The 8,320-nt window shown below is 54.5% G+C and overlaps 1 protein-coding gene across 3 annotated transcripts in view; it reads left to right on the top strand.

The window, feature by feature from the left end:
- Window positions 1-3,974: 3,974 nt before the first annotated feature.
- The window catches only part of LOC113203131 (endothelin-converting enzyme 1), a 35,382-nt gene continuing 31,036 nt past the window's right edge, over window positions 3,975-8,320 (top strand). For all 3 annotated transcript variants that reach the window (XM_026417648.2, XM_026417649.2, XM_026417647.2), the window contains exons 1-2: window positions 3,975-4,100; window positions 7,520-7,797. The gene's annotated coding sequence lies outside the window, so the exon portion shown is untranslated. The remainder of the gene's footprint in view (window positions 4,101-7,519; window positions 7,798-8,320) is intronic.

The raw sequence follows: 8,320 nt of genomic DNA, 5'->3' as shown, positions 1-8,320 counted from the left end.
TTGATTTAATAAAATTCGTCTTCAGAGAGAAGTATAGATTTTCTTTCCTCCCCGACACCCGACACATCTTATTTCTGGGTGGCGTCGTGCCAACTTCTATACAACTCACAGTAAAAGCTTTACTCGAAGAAAACATACAGCGATAGGCCCATGGGCCCAGTCCTTCTGCACCTCTGCTAATCTAGGTGTTTAATCTTAGAACAAAAAAGTTCTGCAGTTAGAACTGGCGTGCTAATGGTTCTGCAGTTCTTAGACTGGCAAACTTTTAGTTCCGCAGTTTAAACTGGCAAACTTTTAGTTCCATTGTTTAAACTGGCAAACTCCTACACACTAAGATTGGTAGAGTATACTGCAGCCCCCGTGAAAAATATCGTTGTAAATTTACAAAAAATTTCTTAACTTGGATTGTAATTTAAGTTTAAAATTTACGCGACCACATATTTTACCCGCCGATGCATTTTAGGTCGATACGTACTGCGTGTATTTTTATTTTTACGATTACAAATTGTAATTTTACAACTTGTGTCATGGAAAATTTTCCTGTAAACCTTCCTACCAGTTTTTACAGTGAGCGCATTGAAGGCTTGGTGTGCCTACCAACGCTCACTTGTGGCGTCTTAGCTGCCTCAATCGGATGGGCAACCTACCCACCCACCCCTGCACCTGGTAGAACAAATAGTACAAGTACTAGTGGTTAAAAAGCCACCGTCCATGAACCCTGATGGGATTGGGAACAAGATTTCGGTTCCATTTAGGGTGCAATACACACTAAATGGCGAGGGACAATTTTTGTACGTAGGCTGGATGTGTCTTTGAGCACATCTAAACCAAATGCAAATTTGCATCCAAGTCACATACAAAATATAGCAGTTGTACCTTGCCTAGGTACACTTTGTACCTCTGCACGGAGAAAAATGATTTGTACGCTGCAACCAAACTGCGTCCAGTCTGCCCCCTGAGCTGTGTTGATAGTACTCTTCAATTGAAACTAACAAGCTGTTTTGACTGAGCGTCTAAAATTTTAAATACTGCCGTTGTGCTTTGTTTAGTCGAGGTACCCGAATGCCTTCAATGCTTATGTACGAAACCCTTGGCAAAACCGTGTTTTAATGTTCTCTCCAAACATCATTGGTTGCTGTGACCAAACTGTCTGGTAGGATGACCGCCGAGATGCCAAGTCACCTCCAGCCGAACCAGCTCGGTTGCGACAGCCGGCTCCCCCACCTGTCGTAGTAGCTCAGTGGCTCCGTGCCTGGCGGCTGGATAGTAAGCCGGGTCCGGCAGGGGTTCGATCCCCGGTCGGAGCGTAACCAGTTTCCTCAGCGCGGTGCCTCTGTAGTCGATCAGGGGCCCGGGGGATGGACTGAGTTTCTGGAAACTCGGAAAAGGGAGAAAACTGAGCTACTTTTTTCAAAACTTGTCACCAAAAGCAATAAAAGTGTTTTGATGCAGCGACTAAACTCCTTTATCAGTATCAAAGAAGTGCAATTAAAGATGAGGACTAAACGTCTTCGTCCCTTTCGTAGGAAATTTTTGACGGACTGACTAAAGTAAAGTGACTAAAACACTTTTGTTGGTATAACCAAAATGTTCAGTCAAACCTATAGCGACTAAACTGTTTGGTCGTGACAACCAAAGTTTTTATCGCAGTGACCAAACATTTTTCTCAGTGTGTACAGACAAATTTGTATCTGATGAAGATGTGCTCAAAGACACATCTAACTAAGGTACAAAAATTGTCCCTCCCCATTTAGAGTGTATGGTCACGTACGGAGGTAGCGACGGAAAGCTGTGCCCACCCCATTCTCCAGCACCCTGAGCCGCGGGGTACGCCGCGTCACCGCAGCGCCGCACTGGTCTCTCTCACGATGACGCCGGGGCGGGGTATTGGCGGCAACCTGCTAGACTCTCTACACGTGCCAAGTATTTGCGGTTGATCTTTTTGTGATCTTTTTTCCTCTCTATTTCCACCCTGACCTTCCTACCGCTGACCTTGTCCCGCGTCATTTCCTTTCCAAAGGGACACAGCTTTAGGAAGAGGCTGCTAAGCCCCCAAAAGGGATGTCGCCAAAGGCTCTTCCGCGACGAAAGACGACGATTCTGAGAACTTTTTAGCAGAAGATACCGAGTGCATCACAGCGGACGCTCCAGAACAGAGCCACCTTCCTTCTCAAGACAACGAGAGCGAAGCAAGAAGCAGAAGAACCTCGTGGAGTGCTCTGCAAATCTAACTGTATAACAAGATGACAGTTTAAACTGCAAAACTAAAAGTTTTACACTTTGATCTGCAAAACTGCGTAGTTCAAAAGTGTGAACTGCACAACTGCATAGTGATAGTTGGACAGTTCAAACTATTGAACTAAACAGTTTTACATTTTAAACTGTAGAGCTTTTTCCTTTCGAAGTTTTAAAATGTAAGACTCGCAGTTTTGCAGTTTAAACTTTAAAACTTTGTGATTTGCAGTTTAATCTGTCATCTTATTATACAGTTAGATTTGGAGAGTAGCTTTATACATGGTGTATCAGAGCGGACACCGCAGTGTTGCGGGTTTGCCTATCCTTGATTTGGCGGGCGCACGGGTGAAAGGTGAGGAGGGGACCCCTCACCTCCTCACCTCTCACCCGTGCGCCCGCCGAGTCGAGGATAGGCAAACCCGCAACACGGCGGCGCGTGCTCTGAATCACCCGGTACGCCTACCATATGCACTGAGGCCGTAACGGCAGAGCGATGCAATGGTATGTCACGTTATAACGAATGTGACATAAGAATGTGACACAATTCACATTATATTTGGTGTGACGTCACAGTATTTAAATAACAGTGCACGGACAGTTTCCTTTTCAAGATTATTAATCAATACCTAAAGAGGGCACCAACGTGGTGTTGGGCCATAGCTTAGCTGTTGCCCAGGGCCTCCCCTGCTGTCTTGCCAGAGCCCGTTGGTTAGCAGATCATAGGGGTGGCGGCGGTGGCAGCGCGCGGTAAGGGCGAGAGGGTCCGAACTGCTAGCCGGGCGGTCCGGCCGGACCGAGGACCATCAGGACACTTACTGTAAAGGTCATGCCCATCGTTGTCCAGGCGGGCCCGGGCACGCCTATGGTCGCCCGTGCTGGAGACCATAGCGAGTACCAGCGAGTAAAAGTCCTGCTGCTGCTCTATCGCGTTCCTGGTCGAGCGGCCGACGACCTGGCCTGGCCGAAAGGTCACAAAGGTCGTTATCGAACTGGCCGAGTGAAAACCACGGGACACTGTCTGCGGGCGGATAGCGGCCAAGGCTCGAGGGGAAGACAGGGCCGCTACGACTGACCAGTGCAAATAAGAAACAACAACGCGGGTTTGCGCACTCCCCCGTCGTCCGTAAGGCGCCATGACCAGTAAGAAATGCAATATCGTATCGATGCCAAAATCGACGTCGACATGGTTTTTACGTCGATTTATGTCCCAAAATGACGTCAAATCGACGAAATCAAATTTCGACGTTGATTCGATATTGCATTTGAATGCTGAAGCGGGAGAAGGCGATAAGTCCATCGTTATGACGCCAAACTTATCCCCTTCTTCCGCTTCTTCATTCATTTGTCAATGGGATGGCACCTGATGAGCTAGCGAATATGCAATCCTGCAACGATGGAGGGAGTACATGGTACACTCGGTATAGTGAGTGACACGAGATAGTTTAAAAACTGTAAATAATAAGCACGACTTCGATGTTAACCGTAGAGACTTTTATTTACAGTGGTGGCTCAAAGCAGTTGCTGACTGCACGAACCACGAACCCGCAGTGTGCAGCCTAGAGGTGCACACTCTACCCGTGGCTGACCCGTGGGCGGTATGGGCGCCCCGTGAGGGATGGGATTGGCGCCAGGGAGGCTGCAGACAGGCGCCAGGGACCCCAACCCCCCGCAGCCGCGGGGCGGAGGGGGAGGGTGGCGCGGGGCGGGCGGAGGGGGGAGCCCGCAGCGGCGTGGCGCTCAGTCGTGTTGGAGCCCCGGTCTGGGTAGGCCGCCCGCGCAGCCCGCGCCCCCCCGCGCCGTACGCCCCCCGTAGCCCTCACGTGGTTCTGCTCGGCAACAACAACCCCCCTGCAGCGGCCGCCAAGGTGGGTGTCAGACACGGCGCGCGGGTGTGTGCACGCATGGTGCACGCACAGTGCACGCACCACCGCACTAGTGTGTAACGAAAGCCGAAACGTGACGCATGCGGGCAGCTACGACGACCGCCAATCTTCCTCAACGACGGTACAAGGCTCATGTTCAAAGCTGATCCAAGTAGCAGGGTACCGGTCAGGTACCGGTCAGGTACCGGTCGGGTACCGGTCGGGTACCGGTCGTCGGGTACCGGTCGTCGGGTACCGGTCGGGTAACGGTCAGGTAACTGTCAGGTAACTGTCAGGTAACTGTCAGGTAACTGTCAGGTAACTGTCAGGTAACTGTCAGGTAACGGTCGGGTAAGCTGTCATTTGCGGCTGCACTGTAAAAAGCTGGCGAAGAACTATTCTTTGCATTGCAAAGAATTTTCAAGCATTGTAAAATGCTTTGCATTGCGAACTAAATCCTTCACATTGCGAACTAATTCTTCGCACCTTACGAAGAAAATCGTTCGTAACGCTGCGAAGAATTAGTTCGTAACCTTGCAAACCATTTCTTCGCAACTTACGAAAAAAATAGTTTCCAATGCAAAGAAAATAGTTTCCAATGCAAACTTCCTTACAATTCTTCACAATTCTTTGCAAGAATTTTGCGGTGTCTATAGAGCATACGCCACATGAAATGTCACTCTGGATCTTGAAGCACACGCCCTGCCTGCCCTAAGGCGTCTACATTATTTGAGACATCCAAATTGCAGTGCCTCAGTACCTCTGTCCGATGTCAGGTACCTGTCGGGTAGATGTCGGGTACCTGTCGGCCAGGGGTCTGAGACCCGCCACTCCCCTCTATGTTCAGAACGAGCACACCGCGTGGTGCAGCGGGGGGTGCAGCAGGGGGTGCAGCAGGGGGTGCAGCAGGGGGTGCAGCAGGGGGTGCAGCAGGGGGTGCAGCGGGGGGTGCAGCGCGTGCAGCAAAGTGCGGGGACCGTAATGGCCTCATTAAAATGCGAGCCTGTCGTCTGCTTTACGCTCTCGTTTCTCCGCGCGCAGCAAGGTTCTAGCTGCAAGTCCCCCGCTTTCCCCCTTCCGCATCCTTCCCCTCTCCTCCACCCTTTCAAATTTTCTTCTTTTCGGGCCCCAAATCCCCCCCCCCCTTCCCAAATCCCTTCTTCCTTTCCAAACCTCGCAGTCTTCAGCCGCGGATTTTATCAGCGTCACCCCTAATAACGGCGGTAACTTCTTAAAAGGCAACACAGAGTCGCTTCCCGGCCGCCGTCTGGACCGCGGCTGTCATATCTGCAGCCCAATCCGGGGCGAGTTAGCGCCGCGGCCTAATCCAGGCGCCAGGCCTCGGCCGGGCCAGGCGGCGGTCAATTTATTCCATCCGCCCAGTTCCGTTTCTATCGCCGTAGCTTTCTCTGTTTCCGCCATCCGCGACGCAACCCCCCGCCCCCTATTTCAACTTCTATGACAGCATATTTATTTTTCTTTATGATGCTTGCAGAGAAAAGTGAGATGTTTTCCACTTTGCCCACCCCCATTTTCTTTTTCTGAAACGCCATGCAGTCCTGTCCATCTTGTCCATATACCCCCTACCCCAACGCTCTTCGCTCAGTCTTGCCCCTTCATCCTCACGACGTGTAGCCGAGCGGTGCTGTTTTGTTTGGACTTCTGCTCCCCCGTGCCTTTCACCCCACCGCGCCCGCGCCCGCCCCGCCACCCTTCAGCCGCATCCCATTCTCTGCACCGCCCCCAAGTTTGCGTGAGGCGAACGCGACCCTCGCAGCTGAATGTCAGCGGCGCGTGGTAAGTGAGGCGGGGCGAAAGGAAAAGGCGCGAGCGAGTTTGAATTTTCCGCGCGCGCTCCATATTTTGCAGTCCCCGTTTGAATGTCAGAGCGGGCTGCGCGAGAGCCCCAAAAGTTGCCGCGTCGGGTCGGCCCCGGTGAGCGAGGCAGCGCCGGCGCCTCCGAGGGGGGAAACTGGGACAGACTGATGGAATGGCAGCGAGAGGGAAACAGCAAAGATAAATGACTTTAGATTTAATTACGTGACAACTGCGTCGTATTTTTTTTCGCCTCGATGTTTTTCCCGCTCAACTTTCGGACCCCTTTTCTTCCAATTTCACCCCCTTTTTTTGCTGCCCGACGCGAGCTTCGCAGCAGCGTCGACGGCGCACGCCAAACATCCCGACTCGACTCTGTGGGGCTTCAGGGAGGATCGTCTGCCGCTTACGACTGCATCTTATAGCCAGATGGCTTCTAAAGCGCCAAAGCGCCTATTGAAGTGCAGGTGTCCCGGCTAAAAAGCTTTCCCAACTCAACACCCCCGCTGAGCCCGACCGTGCGAGCTAACACCGCCGAGAGCTAACGTATACACTCCTGCCAGAGTTGACTTCAGACCGGCCCAGACCATACCCTCGCGGCTACAAAACGGAACGGCGAGTCCAGTCCAACTTTTACAAACTCATGTACGTCAGGGGAGACGGCCGCGGCAAGGGTTCGGGGAAGGCAGGGGCAAGGGCGGGGGCGGCCGGGCGGGTGCGGGGCGAGGCGAGGCGAGGCAGGGCGGGGCAGGGCTGGGCAGCGCGGGCGGAAGTTTGGTGACCTGCTGATCCCCGCGGCCCCAGCAGCACTGCTCGCCACACCGCCGCACCTGTGACCCGCGCGGCACCACCGCGTCTGATTCACCTGGGGGAGAGGAGTGGGGGGGGGGGGGGGGGGGGGGGGGGGGGGGAGTGGGTTGCAGGGATCAGGCCCTAGCGCCCCCTCCCCCCTCAACCCTCTACCACCTTTCCAGCCCTGCAGAGGCCTTGCGCTAAGCCGGGGCGCTTGCAAAGTTCTGGCTGCATCAACAGCAGCAGGCCCCGGCCTCGGCCCGCCCCCGCCCCGCGGCGGCACGGCCGGTAATCTCTGCGCCGCCGCAAAGTAGAGCATGCAGTCGACTTTAGCTGGATAAGACCCGCCAGCTCCGCTGCGACGGCCCGGAGGCCGGGACGCAGGTATAGGCCACGGCGGCGGGCAGGGCACAGCGGCACGCAGCGCGGCGGGCGGCGGACGCCGACCGCCTACGATATGAAATGAGAATCCCCCGAGTGTTCTCTGCCGCTGCCGCGCTGTGTACACCGTCCGCCTCGTTTTCCCTGGTTCTGTCCGCTCCGCTGCGTAGGCCACACTGCGCAGCGGTGCGCTCCGGGTGGCCTAACCCACACCGAAGAAAAAGAACTGTTCTCGTTCCGGGCCATTCACGAGGCCTTTCATCTTTTGATAACAATTAAGGTCCGTCCGTTAGGAAAAAGTACTTGTTTGGAGCGTCTATACAATGTAGGGGCTTGAGACAAAACATTTGTATTGAACAAATAATGCAGATCGCCTTAAATCAAGAACATATTTGGGGTGCAGAGCTGACTCGATCGTTTCTGATGTCCCGCAGATGGCGCTGGTGTGCGGCTCGACCCGGGCAGCGGGCGCCTCGACGGGCTCCTCCGGGCCGTGCAGTCCAGGGGGCCGCCTGGCTGGCCGCGAGTGACCGGGGGCCGATGGGGGTGACCGACGACGGCGCTGCAGCCCCGGCGGACTCGCTGGCCTGGCCGAGGGCCTGGCCGCCACCACCGCGGCCGCAGCGGCAGCAGCAGCAGCGGCCACCGCGACCGTCGCCACAGCAGTGTCGCCGTCACGGCCTCGACCGCCACTGCCATCGCCACAGCCCCCGTGAGTATACGGACGGAGTGCCCGTAATGACTTGAGCTACCCCCGCCACAGCCGGCCCCGCCCGGCCCCACCCCACCCGGCGAGGCGAGGCGAGTCTAGGTTGACAGCATCATAGTAGGGTTGGGTTCCGGGCGGGCCGCGACGGGTAGAGGCCAGGGCCGACTCCCTTTGACTGGGCCGGATGTAGACTTGCCCGCTCCGGAGTTCCGGCTCGTTCTCTCCCTCTCTTTCCCCGTCGCCTCACTCTGTCATTCTATTACTCTCTTACTTTCCCTTTCTCTCTCTCTCTCGCTCTCTCTGTCTTTCTCTTCAACCCTTCCACTGACTGGCGCCGCCCTTCGCACAGTCAGTAGACTACTCCGCCCCTTTTGGACGAATCTTGACGCGCCACAAAAGAACCGGAGAGGGGGCGAGAGAAAGCGGGAGAAAGCGAAGCGAACCCGTTAAAGGGAAATTAATTCACGAGAGGGTTATTATGAATTTAATAATGAGATCCTCCTCATCGATGAAAAGGAAAAGGGCC

Source organism: Frankliniella occidentalis, unplaced genomic scaffold (genome assembly GCF_000697945.3).
Source record: "Frankliniella occidentalis isolate FOCC.00 unplaced genomic scaffold, Focc_3.1 Scaffold111, whole genome shotgun sequence".
Classification (NCBI taxonomy): domain Eukaryota; kingdom Metazoa; phylum Arthropoda; class Insecta; order Thysanoptera; family Thripidae; genus Frankliniella; species Frankliniella occidentalis.
This window is presented reverse-complemented; position numbering and strand designations above follow the sequence as displayed.